Source organism: Etheostoma spectabile, chromosome 19, assembly GCF_008692095.1.
Source record: "Etheostoma spectabile isolate EspeVRDwgs_2016 chromosome 19, UIUC_Espe_1.0, whole genome shotgun sequence".
NCBI classification, from domain to species: Eukaryota; Metazoa; Chordata; class Actinopteri; order Perciformes; family Percidae; genus Etheostoma; species Etheostoma spectabile.
Window position 1 is genome coordinate 18,944,895 of NC_045751.1, and position 17,725 is coordinate 18,962,619.

The 17,725-nt window shown below is 40.8% G+C and overlaps 1 pseudogene; it reads right to left on the minus strand.

Moving 5' to 3' along the window:
- Nucleotides 1-8,175: 8,175 nt before the first annotated feature.
- On the minus strand, nt 8,176-9,675 carry LOC116707331 (uncharacterized; annotated as a pseudogene).
- Nucleotides 9,676-17,725: the final 8,050 nt, after the last annotated feature.

The window sequence follows — 17,725 nt, forward strand, 5'->3', positions numbered from 1 at the left end:
TATCCCAGTACCCTTTGCACTATGCTCCACATTTAAATAATTTTATTGATCTCTTCATTGCACTCATGACTACTTTCTCAGTAGAAGATTGTTAAATTGTTTGATGCATGCATTAGAATGATTCACTCAGTAATAATTTTAAGCAGAGTAAAGCTTTTATGTCTGGCTGTCCAACTGTCACACTGCTTCAGACACCTGTTAAGAGACACAGAGGCACTATGTGAAGATATGGCGGGGCCTGTGAGTTTAAAGAAAAGGGAAGTGGTGAAAAAACACTTATTCACAGCTAACACTTTTAAAACGTCACAGTCAACTATTTCCATTTTGGGAATATGAAGGCCTTAGTATTTATTAATATTACGAATTACATTTAACACACTGTTATACACATGATTCCGAATTGACTTGCTTATACTGATGTGTGATGTCTAACTCACTCCCTCCTTCCTTAATCTAACTCAGAAGTCAGCAACCTTGGTAATATGAAGTGCCATTTTAAAATAATGTTGTTAATCATTGTGCCATATCAACATTAAGCCTGCCATCATCTGTCCAGCCCACAAAAGCAGTGTTATATAATTCCCTGTCGCACCGCATTCTGTAAAGAAGACACTAGCCAATCAGAGGCAGAGTAGGACGGGTCTTTGCTGTATGCGGATGGTGAAAAAAAGTAAAAAAAGTCTCTTTTCCTGCTGTGAAAAAGGTAATTTTGCAAGTAGATTGGAAAATTTCAAAAAAATTCTCCATGACACACCTTGGCACACTAGAAATGCCTGGGTACCTAGTGCCAACCTTACACCAAACGACTTTTCAACTTTTTCCTTGTTTGGTGTAAGGTGATCATCAAACTAAGTCTGAGGCGTTCTTTTTTCACATCTTGACATTCCAACATAATCAAACGTGTTTGATGGCATCGTAAGTCTTGGTAGTGAAATTAAATCCCATGAACATTGTCAACAACCAATGGGTGCGCACCCTCCAACACCAAACAGGAAGCAGCTAACAACTAGAGTCGGTGTTAGTTATGGTTGCTATGGCGCAGCGCTAAGCTAAACGCTAAAGACAGAAAACAAACAAATCCAACATTAGTTGTAGTTTTGCAACGTGTGAACCAGCAAGATCACCAGTCTTTACATACTATGACACGTCTTTAACGTTAGATGTGAGATGATTGTTTTGAGATGGTGTCAGACTTTAATCTTTTCAAAGTCTTCTATTGCGTGGTAAGCCGTAAGGGTGACCCCTGATCTTACAATGGTCTGGACAGTCACCACAGTCAGATAAGACTCGCAATGCAGAGTAAGAGAGAGGAAGAAGAGATTGAAAGCCCTTTAAAAAAACATCATGTTTTTTTTATTTCATTTGACATTTCTTTTCAATAAGAAAAGGGTACTCCTCCCCATTCACCCACAAAAGAAGACAGCAGGAGATGAATATGATAAAGCATCAGTTCCCCTTTGAGTCTATCTGCGGACAGCATAAACAACATGAGTCTCCACTTCTCTCTCTGATGCAGGCCTCCTGTTCCTTATTGTTGCTGCATACAAACTCAGCGCTGCATCTTTCAGGCCAGAGTCCAGATTCTGGAACGAGTCAGAACAGCTGAGTTAGTAAGAACAACTAAATCATGCCTCAGCTAACTTTAAAACGTATAATAGGAAATGATAAAAGTTGATGTACCTCAGGCTGTTGTGGATTCTGTTCTTCGTTGGCAGCTGAATGAAAGAGACCAAACATCCAATCAGGTCACTGACAATCATTATTCATCGTTACTCTGCTCTTATTCTGATTGGGCAAACATTTTTCTTACATATTCAGACAATTTTAAAGAAGAAATAAATATAAAACACAAGAGGGAGTAACTTTTAGGAAGTACCTTTCTGAAGCTTCCTGATTTTAACAACCAGACCGATGATGATCATGAAGAGGAGACCAGTCAGAGCGCCCAGGACCAAACTCATCAGGTTTACTGTTCCATCACACTCTGATGGAGAGACTACAATTACTCTGTTTTCCATTTACTGGCTCAGGAACTTTAAGAACATTAAATCTTTTATGTTGAATCTTACTTTCAGACTTCCTGTCGTCATCATCACAGATTTATCGCTACCTTTTAACAAAATAAAAGATACATTTACTTTTGATTTTACTTTGAAATATTGGACCACTCTCTTATTTGGAATCTTTTCAAATAGCCACAGGTGTTCTTTTTGGGCAATTAATGAGAATCATTGCTGCCTTTTAACTAAATCAAGATGTTAATGTCTGATTTTACCTTAAATGGTATCAGTCTCATGTGTTAAAATGATGAAATTTGCTCTTTATCTGATAATTATGATATTAGCATATGTAAAAAGAAGAACACAGGATTTTTATAATCTTACCTTTAACATTGAAGTGTATTGTGCTGGAATTAAAACGTCCTCCGATGTAAAATCCACATAAATACAGTCCAGAGTCAAATACATCCACTCGTTTGATTTGGAGAAAGAGAGTGGAGATGTTGGTACTCATGTGGAATTTCCCATCTTGATTTCCAACCATGTACAAAGGTGCCTGCAGAGCTGGCCATGGATAGATCCAGCTGGCCTTGGTTCTGTTGACCACTCTCAACCAGAATGTTGGAGCCTCTCTGCTGGACATGTTGGAGCATGTGAGTGTGACTTCTCCACCCGGCCGACCCTCCACAGTCTCAGTGAGAGACTCAGAACCTGAGACAGAGATCCAGCCTGAAACAAACAGCAGAGACAGAAAGAGACTTACTTGTTTAGGGAGGTAAACACTTCTTAAAAAATATTATAATAAGCTTTAATACGGGAAGATATCAAGTTGAGAGAAAAGTATTGTCAGTACTTACAGAGAATCAAAGCTGTTATCAGGCTCCGGTTCATCGTGGTGCGTATGATCACAGCTCTGTGATGTCTGACTGTGCTCCAGGAAGGCTGCTCTCAACTTAAGAGGTGGAGTCTTTGACAACAAAGGATCGCCTCAACGGATACAAGACCAAGTTATTCTTGAGGTCATTTCCTATTAAGTTGCCAAAGTAACGTTCAAACCAATTGGAACAAATTACAACAGATACATTTAGGACTTTATGGAAGACGGTCGAAAAAAATCCACTAATCCAAAATAAGATTCACATAACCTTGGTAGATCTCGACCATACAGAGACTAAAGAAGAGGGAAGTGGGGAAAAGTTAAACACTTATTCACACTTTTAAAACGTCATGATCAACTGTTGCTCTTTGGGGACATGCAGGCCTTTGCTGTGTGAGGCGAGGTGACGATACTGATATAATATTTGTATATTATTTGAAACTACAAATAACATGTGTGTTACAGTGTTATACACATGCTACGATGTCAAAATGTTGTACGTATACTCTTATATCTTTATGAGAGATAAGAATTAAAGCACTATGAAAAAAGAAGATTGCACATTGTTTGTCCTTTCTGATAAAGGGACGGACACTCCTCCTGTCCACACTCTGCAGATTAATATAAAGTACATAGCTGAGCTCTCAACTTAAGAGGGGGAGTCTTTTGTTCTTGCTGATCTAGCTGTTCTCAACAGATACGAGACCAAGTTATTCTTAAGGTAATTTCCTATTAAGTTGCCAGAGTAACATTCACACCAACTGAAACAATTTACAACAGATATCTACATCGAGGGCTTTATGGAAGACAGTCGAAACAAATCCACTAATGCAGGCCTGGTGAACTTCCATTGGAGGTTTTTTTTTTTTGCATCGTTTCTGAATTTGGTTGTGTTGTGTGTATTTGCCTCGCGTTTACTAAATGCTGTGCATCTTTGTCAAATTAATGAAGATGGTTTCTTAATTTGCTTGTATTTTGTCTATTTGATGGGGGGTTTCATTAAGTTGCATTGCGTTGGCCCCTGTCGGCCACCATACGTCCAACCCTACAACTCAGCGTTGATCAGTGACAAGTACCATCATTCATTAGGCTCGTTCGAGATGAAGTGCACCCGCCTGTAAAGTCGACGAGAGCACGGCAGCAGCGGGGGGCGGGGCAAAAAGCTGCGGTAAAGTCGGACGTTTCCAGCCGATTCCAGCCGCCTTCAGGCTGGACAGGAAGTGACAAAAACCTGTGGTGCTTTTCCGATTTAATAAATATAATCAGACCCACATATCACTTGTACACCAGTCTCCAGTTGTTTTGAATATGACAAGTACTCTCAGAATGTTCTACATGAAATCTGTTGCTGATTTTAATTTACAACTCCTGTTAATGATCCGTGATCTGATCAGATTTAGTCTCTCTGAATTCTAAACGTACTATCACACACACAATTGTGTTCTTTACAGTAGTCTTTAAATCAACAAAAAGCATTTAAACGCTCCGATTCAAAACAACAAAAAATTTTATAAAACATCATCATGTTGTAACCAATCAGTGTTAAATCAGCAGAGAAGCCAACATTTCCCAGCATGCTCGGGTCCGCCTGGCTCTTGCAGTCGTGGTGAAAAACTGCGCCGCCTGCGTCTCAGAACTGCGTCCGCCTGCTCCTCGTGAGATTTCCGTTGCCACGTGTGCATGACGTCAGAGCAAGTCGGGATCAAGTCAAATCTAACCGGCATGCATCGGCGCCGATCGCCGGTGATCGATTCTGCGCAGACCTGGCTCATCTCGAACGAGCCTATTGTCTATGGGAACCAAATATTATGCTTCACAAAGCATGCTGGGATACCTGGAGACATGGACCAAGATGGCGGAGCAACAGGAAATAGAAGCCCCGAATTGATGCTTGGAGGAAGGTAGCAGCTGTTGTTGGGAATCTTTGGGTAAAAAAGTTCAGAAAGGAGCCAGTAAGACTAGAATGTACTCTGTGTTGTCTGTGTGTGTTTTGTCTAGGACCAGGGGCGATTTAGTGCATTTTGAGGCCTAAGGCAAACACAGGCATGGGGCCCTCCACACCTTGTTCTCACCCTTTTCATCCTTTTTTTTTTTCATGTATAGGCGCCAAAACTTGCTTATCTTTTCTCCATTCTTCATTTGCATGTAATAGTTCTGCTTGAAATCTGCGCCCCTCTTGAGTTCTTGGAAAAACTCTGTCCCTGACTTGTTGTGGTCCCCTCTGCACTATTGAGCAGCGCTCTCTGTCTGACGCTGTTTTGGCCAGAGTGCTGGATCATCTTCAATCATAACACATTGATGAGGTGGCTGCTACTCACGGGGTCTACTTGCTGCGATGGTATCTCCTCTTCATTAGTTAGCATTGCTAGCGCAGCACATGCTTCTTGCTGCTCTTTAGTAACGTTAATGTTAGTGTTGTCAGTACCGTCGTGAAAAAGGTTGATACCTTTGGAAGTTTTGCTAAAAACTTTCTGCTTTCTTCCCGTTACTTCCTTTTTTCAGAACCACTTAAGCTTCGCTTCCTTTTTCATCTCGCTTACACACGCGCTGAGCCGTTTGTTTACAAACACACGCAGATGCGCAGTAGGATTATGGAAGAGTCCAATGTAGTGGGGACTGGGGGGAGTTTCTCATCATGAATTAACAATCGGATACTACTTTAGCGTATCAATGTTTGGATATATATTAATTGGGGAAAAGTAAGACAATAAATCGTAACCATAAGTTTATGAGGCGTTTTACGGGGCCCTTGGTAGCTTGGGCCTAAGGCAATTGCCTACCTTTGCCTAATGGTAAGTCTGCCTCTGTCTAGGACTTGCATAGATGACTCAGTGGGCGGACCCCGATTCATTCACTGTGTGCTTTGATTGCCAAAATGCAGCTGGATTGTCTTTTTTCTTTTAAGATGCAAACATTAAATGCTTTCACATCTGGTTGTGCATGTGAGTTTGTAGTCTGAAATCAGATGTTGAAACAGTGTCAGATGGGGTTGATAAATACTGTAAACTCATCAGGTAGCATCATTCTTGATCTTAAAACTTTTGATGTGTGTGGTTACATGTGAACACCAGTCTTCCTGTGGTTGAGACTTTACTGTTGCTATTTGTTGCTTGCTGGTTAGCGTCTTTCCAAAACATGTAGCCGCAGATTGTCTTTTTTCTCTACAGGACAGAATCTAGGCCGGTGGTTTATTTATATTTTTAGACACAGTATCAACTTTAAAAGCGTGCTAAGACACCACTGCTGTCTCTTCCTGTCAAACATGTGATGTGTACCTCACTCACTACTCCACTCTGTCACAATGGACAAAGTGACATGAAGACTTTGAAAGGAAAGATAAATAACAGGAAAGACATTTGGCATAAATACTGGAACATTATCACAAAATTACATTGGTTCTGGTGACAAGGGAGATAGTAACACTCCAAACATTGTTTCACCATGATACAACATAGAAGTGGCCCTGATTCAGGACTGGCATAAAGACATGAAGTGAAGTGGCTGTAAAGTCTCCAAAGTGACCAAGGTTGTCGCTACCCAATGTGAGTCAAGTGCAGATTTGAGTCGTTTATTCATCACTTTGCGACAAGTAGCCTACAAGATGCTAACAAGAGACTTCTGTAATGTCAATATAGTAAAAATGGACCTACATAACAAGGTGTGTCCACTGCTGGCTACAAGTTAGCAATCAAACACAACAAAGGCTGTCAGTTGAATGGAGTGTTTGAAATGATTTCCATCCTATGTTGTTTTTAATGAGACAAGTTTATCATTTTATGGATTTCACAAATTTCAGTATGACACGTTTATATCATTTATATCTGAGCATGTGCAACTCACAGCTCTACTCTCATCAAGTAGTTACAGAGGTTTCTGCCATTAAACGCTTCACAAACTCCAAGATGGCACTGGATTTCTTCCTCCTTCACCAACTGGAGTGCTGCTCAGCAACTCTGTGCTCAATGCTGCCACTACTGGCTACTGCAGCCATTTATAACTGATCAAACCAGTGGTCTCATTTGCATATCTTCCAAGAAGAAAACCCCTGTCGCTCATAGCACCCACCCTACCATCCAGTGAGTTTCTTCACTGACTCAGCTGTTTGGGAATCACCTAATAGAGGGTGTATGAGTATGTTGTCCACATACCAGTGGGAGGCTCCTAGCTCTCAGTGTAATGACACTGTCATCTGGCTGTGCAGGTATGAGGCTGCACGAGCCAGATTATATGCACACAGAGTGCAGATGTATGAAGGTAGAAGAGTAAAATGAGGGTGTAAACTGGACAGCTTTTGTGTGAAAAGTAGTACAGCTTTTGATGCTTTTTGGTTTTATTGCAGAGAGCGGAAGGCCAGTCTTCTTGTGGCTTTCGCTTTAGTCGATACACAAAGTGTTGAAACCACAGTGGAAAATAACGAGGTGGGGGCACAACGCTTGTTGTTACCCATAGTGTTTGTGCATGCAAACACAGCCAGGTCAGGAAGCTACCCCTTTGTATTTCTCATGTACACATTCACTATGTCAGCATACTGTACAATAGAGACAATTAAAAAAAATTAAAAGTCAGTATATCCAAACAGAGAATCAACACAGTGTACCTCCCTGCAGACTGTCTTTATAAGGACATTTGACAGAGATCAGTTTCCTTCACTGGCTCCTCCTCCACCAAACCTCAAATGTTTTTTTTGTTTTATTTAAATCTTCGAATCAGATTACAATCAAGAAGAATGAAAAGATAATTTCAAAAAGACAGAGATTGAGAGACGTGTGTGAGAATTGAATCCAAACAGGTGGAATAAAGTCACATATTTACTTTAATATTTATTTTCTTTCTACAAAATTAGATTTAAAAAAAAAGATCTTAATGCCCCTATGCTTACTTAATACACATGGGTATTTACTGCAGCAGAGCTGTTAGCACAGATTTACAAATACAAAGAGAGGATCAGTTAGGATCATCACTATTCATTCATTAATATAATTATTATCTACACCTCCAATCTGTACAAATACAAAAGCTGACATGATTGTGTTTCTTTTTATACTTTGCTAGCGTTGCCTTGTCCCTTTGATGTCAGGTGTGCTCAGACCACACTGTGCTGTCTCTTCCTGTGAAGAGATGCATACCCCCCCCCCGACAGACCATTAGACTCTCAATATGAGTAAGTATGACTAGGTCATCGGTGTCAGAGAAGTTGTTGTTCCTCCCAGATAAAGATCAGAGGCAGACACAATAAGAAAGACACAGACATTTTGCTGAGAGAGAGACGGAAAGAACCCCAAGGAGGAAAATGCAAACTGACCATGAGCATAGAAACTTCATTTAATAAAAGAATGTTGCCACTGACTCTGGTAGCAGATGAATATGATAAAGTATTAGTTCCACTGAGCGTTGCAGTCCTATTGCTGCTTGTGTCTATCTGCTGGCGCTATAAAGAACCTGAGTCTCCACTTCTTTCTCTGATGCAGGCCTCCTGTTCCTTATTGTGTTTGGAAGGAACGTCAGAGCTGCAGAGTTCAGATCATCACAGCCCACAGTCTGTAGATCAATAAAGTATTTAGTATCACATATGTTACTCACTGGAAGGCAGTGCAGATTCTGTACTGACCCTTGTTAATGATTTAAACCAAAGTCAAATCTACCAACATATGTTATTAACTACTGTAATACTTCACCTTGTTTCTTTCAGGATGCGGTTCTTCTTTAGCAGCTACGTGACAAAACATACGCTTGATTAGTTAGCTGACCAAATACTTTGCAGTGGATTTGTCTGTGAAAACTTAATACAACTGAATATGCAACAAGTGATATGTCTTTACCTATCTGAAGTTCCCTGTTTTTAACAGCCAGAACAATGACAGCTACTATGAAGAAAACAATCAGAACAGCCAGCATCACAATAATTCCATCAGACCCCTCTACGAGACAAAAGACAGAATTGGAGTATGTTTTTAAAAGTGATTGTTGAGATTGAAATGGACACTTTCACTGGGAAAAAGGAGAACCTTACGTTCAGTCTTAAAATCCACTCCAAACTCAGATTCACTGTTACCTTAAAAAGACAAAAAAGGGAAATACTTTGACACGTATTGGTTTATTGTTTGTCTTTATGCTGTTTTCATACGACTGTGAAAATGCATGTGAGATATTCTGTAAATGTGAAGAGAAACAGATCTCTGAGGCTTATTACACTCTTACCTTGAACTTTTAGATATGTTGCACTGGTGATAACTGTATGTTGGCCCATGTAAATTCCACAGAAATACAGTCCAGAGTCAGATAAATCCACTCTCTTGATTTTAAGAAAGACAGTAGAGATGTTGGAGCTCATCTCAAATCTGTTTTGAAATCCATCACAGAACGAGGCATTGCCATCAGACCCGTACATAGCGGAGACGCAGCTGGGCTTGGTTCTGTTGATCAGTCTGAACCATTCTGCCTGAGTTGGAGTTTTAGAAATGTTGGAGCACATCAGAGTGATGTCTCCACCAGACTGGACGTCCACAGAGACTCAGAAGCTGAGACAGAGATCCAGCCTGAGACACACAGCGGAGACAGAAAGAGAGTTATCCCTGAGCGAATAATGAAGCACTTACTTTATTAATGCAACAACAATAATTCAGTTCTTATTTAAAAGTTGAAATTCTGGTTGGTTATTTGTTAGATGATGTGGTGCTGAGAATTACCAAGTGTCCGTTCTTACTGAGGCTGCAGAGAAGTAAATCTGTTATCCAGGTGAAGTTCCTCATCGTGTGTTCAACGTTTCACTGCAAGGATAGATTGTACCGCTGAGCTCTTATAAATGAGGGCAGAGAGGCGGGGTGTGTTGTTTTTTTCCACACACCAACCTGCCAATGCATACCTTGGCATCTATTTAGACTCAAACGTTTGGTTCTTGGAACATCTAATAACGAATTAAACACGTTAAAGCACCCTTACCTAATCCATAACAGTCTGGTATGACATGAAACATGACAAGATCTTCTACAAAGGACCGGCTCCCGTATAATAATATTGTTAAAGGGTTCATTCACTCTGCATCTTTGTGTCAACGATTCAAAACCCAACATTATGGAGTTTTCCTGTTCATGCTCAAATCTGTCCTGGTGACATTCCATTAATTTCCTTTTTTGCCAATTTTTCGGAATTATTATCATGACATCTGAACAGATGTTCATGGTCCTCCAACCCAGTCTCATGGCTGTTCGTAAAATGTCACGTTATTTAATCTATATACAATGACACGTTTTTCTCTGGGGTTTTTGTGCAAGTGAGGACGATTTTTAAAGTAATGTGTTTAAATAGGAAACATGTTTCTTGGTCACAGCACGACTATGGTAGCAAGTATTATTAAATGCCGAAAATTCACGTAAGGAGGTTGGTTGGGGTGATAGATGGGTCAAACAACACAGGACTGTCACACCGGAGACCGGGGAGCGTGTCCCGGCGTGTGGCGTGTCCTTTCACTGTTTCTGTTTCCCGGCGTGTAACGTGTCATTTCCCCAGCGTGTGGCGTGTCATTTCCCTGTTATCTTTTCCTAAACACAACCGGTGCGGCCCCCATAGCCCGCGGCTCCTGTCCCGGCGTGTGGTGGGTCCTTTCACCGTTTTCAATTCCCGGCGTGTGGCGTGTCGTTTCCGCTTTCATCTTTTACGAAATTGATGCTCCCCATTACGTAGCGACCAGCATGAATACACCCACTGATTTTATTGTCTCTACTTTGTACTTTACAGAACAATGACATGTTTATCAAGCAAGTATCTAGCTTTCACTCCAGGCCCTCTTTTTCTGGTGTCCTTTAAAAAAGATCTATGATTTGATATTAACCTCCACAATGAATCTCTTGTTGTCTATGGCGTTGTAAAAGAGATATTAAAGATGTTGGTGGGTGGGGGGCTTGGTAAATTGATTGGCTACACTCACTGTTTCACTTCCTGTCCGGCTGTCCAAACGGCTTGCGTAAAAATAGACCTGACGCGTATCTTTAGTGGAGCGGAGAGCCGCTTCACACACACTGATTTCCACACTTGTGGAATATCAAGCATTGGCCTTGGCGCCTCCAGAACACAGCGCAGACGCATCCGGTGGAATATAGGGGTAATATGCAAAGAGCAAATGCTCTCATATCTGGTTGTGCTTATGTGTGTTTGAGCTTTCCACAAGTCTGATATCAGATGTTGACATATCTTGTAAAGGTCATTTACTCTGTTTGTGTGCAGTGATAAGTGGAGTACAGAAGGGGTTGACAAATACTGGAAACCTATTAAGTAGCATCCTGCTTATAAAAACGTTTCATATTCCTCTCATCGTTAAGAGACACATTCAACGTTCATAATGGAACATTATCACACAATCCCATTGCTTCTAGTGACAAAGGAGACGGTAACACTAGAAACATGTGTTTAACCATGAGTTGCATTAGAGGTTTCCCTAATGAAGGACTGGCATAAAGAAATGAAATCAAGTGGCTGTAAAGCCTCTGCTGACTGCAAAAGGTTTCTGCCATTAAAGTCTGCACAAAGCATCCAATATGGCACTGGATTTCTTCCTCCTTCATCAACTGGAGTGCTGCTCCGCAGCTCTGTGCTCAATGCTGCCACTGCTGGCCTGAAGCTGTAATGCAGTCATTTGTAACAGTGAAGTGTTCAAATTATGCTCATTTTCTCATAGCACCCACCCTACCATCCAGTGAGTTTCTTTACTGACTTAGCTGTTTGGGAATCACCTAATAGAGGGTGTGTGAGTGTGTTGTCCACATACCAGTGGGAGGCTCCTAGCTCTCAGTGTAATGACACTGTCATCTGGCTGTGCAGGTATGAGGCTGCACAAGGCATATATTCTGCACGCAGAGTGCAGATGTATGAAGGTAAAAGAGTAAAATGAGGGTGTAAATTGGACAGCTTTTGTGTGAAAAGTAGTACAGTTTTTGCTGCTTGTGGTTTTATTGCAGAGAGCTGAAGGCCAGTCTTCTTGTGGCTTTCGCTTTAGCCGATAAACAAAGTGTTGAAACCACAGTGGAAAATAACGAGGTGGGGGCACAACGCTTGTTGTTACCCATAGTGTTTGTGCATGCAAACACAGCCAGGTCAGGAAGCTACCCCTTTGTATTTATCAAATACACATTCACTATGTCAGCATACTGTACAATAGAGACAATAAAAAATAAAAAAGTCAGTATATCCAAACAGAGAATCAACACAGTGTACCTCCCGGCAGACTCTACCTACGAGAACATTTGACAGAGATCAGTTTCCTTCACTGGCTCCTCCTCCACCAAACCTTGAATGTGTTTTTTTTAAATATTCTAATCAGATTGTGATCAAGGAGAATGAAAATATAATTAAAAAAACAGACTGAGAGAGAGATGCATGTGATAAATGAATCTAATTTCTAATGCAGACTACACAACCTTTGCCTCTTTGAAATAATATTTTTTCAGATGTGGGGCAAAACCTTGTTGCATAGAAAAACCTTATTACATAGAAACCAGGGGTTACTGTAAAACAAGATAACAATAAACTGTACAACATGGCTTCAAAAACAGTGAAACTATAGGCACCAGTGATGTGAAATGTTTTTTAAAGTAGAATTTCTCTTGGTTATTGAAAACAGCGAGTCATTTGGTGTTTGTGGTCATGGCTGAAGACTTCCTGTGATGGAACGCATACAGAACCTGTTTGGCACCGCACAGCGCTCAGTTATTCTATCACTATTCAGTCTTTTCTACCCTACCCCCCCGACAGACCATTAGATTCTCTCCAAATGAGAAAGTTTGACTTCACCATTTTCATCGGGTTGTCATATGATTTGGTGCTGAGAATAACCAAGTGTCAGTTACTGAGACTGCAGAGAAGTAGAGCTGTTATCGAGGTGAAGTTCCTCATTCTGCGTTCAATTGTTTCACTGCAAATAGTTTGTACCGCTGAGCTCTTATAAAGGAGTTTATGAGAGCTGCCACTGCAATGCCTTTGCACATATTTAAGCTCAGAAACGTTTGGTTCTTGGAACATTGTATGTCATACACGTTAAAGCACCCTTACCTAATCCATGACAGTCTGGTATGACAGGAAATATGACAAGATCTTCTACCAAAGACCAGCTCCCATTTAATAATGTTGTTAAAGGGTTCATTCACTCTGTCCTGGTCACATTCCATTAATTTAGATTTCCTTTTTGCCAATTTTCCAAAAATATTGGTTAACATTTGCTACATTTGGATGGGATGTTTTTTTCTCCTAGAGTGATGGCAAGGGCAGTCAGTCAGTCAATCAGTCCACGTCTTGGGTCCAAACTGAAATATCTCAACAACTAGTATTGTCATATTGTCATGTCGTTGTCGGATATTCCTGGTCCCCACAGGATGTAGCCTAATGACTGTAGAGATCCCCCGGCTCTTCCTCTAGCACCACTGTGAGGTTACTGTTTGTGGTTTTAAGTCAGATATCTCAGCAACTGTTGGATGGGTTGCTATGAAACGTGATGTCCCCTAACACTGATACTATGACCATGTTAGCATGCTAACGTACCTAGAGACCTAGATCATGAGACTTCCATTTACTTAATCCAGAGTACTTGCCTACAAAAATGAAGCAGTTGTATCAGCTCTCTCTGTATAGTTTTGAATGCAAATGATGACTTAGTGTACATAGATCAAACATCTATCAAAAATCAACAGAAGAAACACTGAGCATGCAATGCTGAAAAGCCTTCTGTATAAAATAAAACCTTCATTAATAGACACGTACCATTACAAGCATTGCCTTGAATCGCCATGATTGCTGGCGGCGTCTGTGGTGCACCTGGTCAAAATTAGATATACAGTAGTAGTCCTCAGAGGATGAATCCCAATATCACAGCAGCTGCTGGATGGATTGCATTGAAATTGTTTGACCCCTAATATAGATACTGTGACCATGTTAGCAAGCTGAACAAGCTAGCTCAAAGCATTGCTTACATGACTTTCTTATTCCAGCTTACTTCCCTGCACTCTAGTGAAACTGTTTCAGTGCACACATGTTAGCAACCTGTTGAGTATAACATGGAGAGCAGTGTACTCTGGCAAAAATGAAGCAGCCGCATCAGGCCTCTTTGCAGATGCTGATGTCTAAATATAGCAGTTTGTTTTACTCATAAACAGTAAGCTAGTATCACTGCTTCCTTTTATACTTTGTGTCGATTTCAGACACGTCATGATCTTTACCTCAATTGTTCTCAGACCACACTGTGCTGTCTCTTCCTGTCAAACGAGTGATGTTTATCACTCACTCCTCCCTCCACAAACCATCACACCATTTCACTTGCCCTATAAATAACTTTGGCAGCCCTCACCGTCCTTTCTGCTTCTTCCTCCATCACACATTAAGCATGCTCTTCTTCCTGTCATAGAAAATAAAAAAATGCACAAATGACCGAGAGACACATAAGCCAGTAAAAACAATAACATTTCAAATTTATTTCGTGCCAATGAATCCTTCCACTTGCCACCCACACACAAAAACACAACAGCAGATTAATATAGCCTAATGAAGCATCGGTCACTCGGAGCTGCAGTTCCAGATGTTTCCTGACTCTAGCATACAGCATACACAACATGTGGGTCCAGCTCTCTCTCTGATGCAGGCCTGCGGCTTCTTTTGGGTTGTGCCTGGAAATTAAGAGCTGCGTAGTTCAGTTCATCTGAGCCCAGATCCTGCAAATCAGAGTATCCAGAGTAACACACTGAATCACACACGTACTGTTGCTGAGTTTGCAAAAAATCTGTAAAATTGGTGGATTTGTTGGTAGTTTCAGTTTTTTTAACGGTTTTAGTTTAGCTAAGAACAAACATGATTTCTAATAGAATCTCAGCTGCATTCAATAATTAAAATTTTAAAATAGGAAAAATCTACAAAGATTAAACCTAGATTTTTCAAACACCATTTAGACATTTAGACACGTTGTATGACAAACGCTCATTAACATAACTCAGATTTCTGCATCTTACAGTGGTTATACCATTTTCTAACTAGCAGTGAGGCTACATGTTCTCTTTCCTGACAAGATTTCTTCCGGCTGAGCATCTTTAAAACCATAACACACAGTTTCTATAAGTAAATGTTGGGTTCACCTGGTTTCTTTCTGGCTGCGGTTCTTCATTCACAGCTCAATGGGGAAAAGACAAAAGTCTCATTAGTTTATTATTACTGACCATAAACTTTCCTTTGGATTTATCCATCATGTGTATCACATTGTATATTATATCAGCTGTACCTGTCTGAAGTCTCTTGATTTTAACAGCCAGATGATTGACCACTATCATGAGGAAAATTGTCAGAACAATCAGAGCACCCAGGATCACATTCTTGACCTTTGTCATTCCATCAGACTCCTCTACAAGACAGAGGACAGAATTAGAGTCTATTTTCAAAAAAACGTGGTTGAGATTGAAATGATTGGCTCTCTGGTAACTTGCATAATGAAAAAGGAGAACCTTACTTTCAGTATTTGAATCCACTCCAAAATCAGATTCACCGTCACCTTTAAGACATCAAAATGACATAATTTTTCACTTATTGGTTTCTTGTTTGTCTTTATGCTGTTTTCACACTTGTGACAGTAAATGTGAGAAACTGTTAGTATAATGAGAAAAACAGATCTCTGAGGCTTAACTACAATCTTACCTTGAACGTTTAGATATGTTGCATTGGTGATGACTCTATGTTTGCCCATGTAAATTCCACAGAAATACAGTCCAGAGTCAGATACATCCACTCTCTTGATTTTGAGAAAGACAGTAGAGATGTTGGAGCTCATCTCGAATCTGTTTTGAAATCCATCACAGAACGAGGCTATGCTATCAGACCTGTACATAAAGGAGATGCAGCTGAGCTTGGTTCTGTTGATCAGTCTGAACCATTCTGTTTGAGCTGGAGTTTTAGAAATGTTGGAGCACATCAGAGTGACGTCTTCACCAGACTGGACGTCCACAGTGTGAGACTCAGAAGCTGAGACAGAGATCCAGCCTGAGACAAACAGCAGAGACAGAAAGAAAGTTATCCCTGAGCGTATAATGCAACACGTAATGGCAACAACAACAATATCTCAGTTCTGAGAATAACCAAGTGTCAGTACTTACTGAGGCTGCAGAGAAGTAAATTTGGTACAAAGGTGAAGCTCCGCATTGTGCGTTTAAACGTGTCACTGCAAGGATAGTTTGTACCGCTCTGCTCTTATAAAGGAGTTTAGAGAGGCGGGGTGTGTTTTATCTTACCGCTCACAGCAACCTGCCAATGCAATGCCTTTGCACATACACATACTGAAGTTCCAGAACATTTGGTTCTTTGAACATCTTATTTTAACATTTTATATCTGTGTCTCCTGCAGTTATATACAGCCATCATTTAAGACACCCTCATGACCACCGACATGCCAAGTTGGACATGACTGTGTGTACGACTGATTTAGTGAGACACAAATAAGACAGAAGTGCTAACAACCTTACGTTTCTACAGCTTTCACAACTGTTGATGCACGGAGCAGCCATGTTGGATTTTCTGCTGGGGGTATCTGAGTTGCGAGGTCAGAAATACCAGGTCAGGGGGCGTGTTTGCGACTTTGACCTCGGAAAATCCGACTTCCGAGTACAATCGGGATGCACTATTGGCACTTACCCACTGCTAGTATCAGCTCGGCTTGACTCAATCGCAGTGCGATGTCCTCCATTGTCTATTCCAGATTTTGTAACGCCTCATGTGTGAGGCGAGCGTGGCTGGTCGTCATAGCGCCGCTGCAGGAAACTGCCGTGACCCATCGCGACACACAGAAAGTTGAAAATGTGTTGTTTTTGATTCTGTTGCCACAGCCAGAAGAGAAATTATCTTTCAAAAGAAGCTGGAGGCGGAAAAAAACCCACAGCTGGCTAAACTATTTAAACACGGCAGGCACGGAACTGTCGCTATTAGTGACGATTCTCTCCAACCAATCAGTAGGCTTTCACGTCACCTTTTAGTATTGCCTCAGCTCACTTGGAACCTCAACGGAGGTGATACAAAAAAAAGTACCTGTTAGAAGATACCAGGGACTTCTTTTGTCATAATGGAAAACCAAAAAAGACGAGTAGAGGCGAGTTGAGCAGATACCATGTAATGGAACCTCGCCATATTAGTCTAGTTAAACGTCCTCATTCTGCTTTATGCTGCAGTTTGACTTCTTGATCATGAGAATACCTATTCCAGCTTACTTAAAGTGTGTACATTTCATTAAATCTTATGTGTGACAAATGCTGTATATGTCAATATCTAACAAACTCAGATTTATAAGTATATAAAGTCACGCATGGAAATGTATACAAACATTTTTTTGCAGTTTAGAATCAAATCGGTGGCCTCTGAATTGGAATCGAATTGAATCGTGAGGTGCAAATTGATTCCCACCCCTATGAAGCACCTTTACCTAATTCATAAAAGTCTGGTAGGACATGAAATGTGACAACCAAGGACTGGCTCCCACACAATAATGTTGTTAAAGGGTTCATTCACTCTGCATCCTTGTGTCAAAGATTCAAACCCCAACATTATGGCGTTTTCCTGTTTATGCTCAAATCTGTCCTGGTGACATTCCATTCATTTACATTTCCTTTTTGCCAATTTGCCAAAATATTGGTTAACATTTGCTAAATTTGGATGGGATGTTTGTTCTACTAAAGTGATCTAAAGCAGTCAGTCAGACTAAAATATCTCATCAACTAGTGTTGTCATGTGGTCATGTCATTGTCTGATATTCCTGGTCCCCACAGGATGTAGCCTAATGACTGTAAAGATCCCCCGGCTCTTCCTCTAGCACCACTGTGAGGTGACTGTTTGTGGTTTT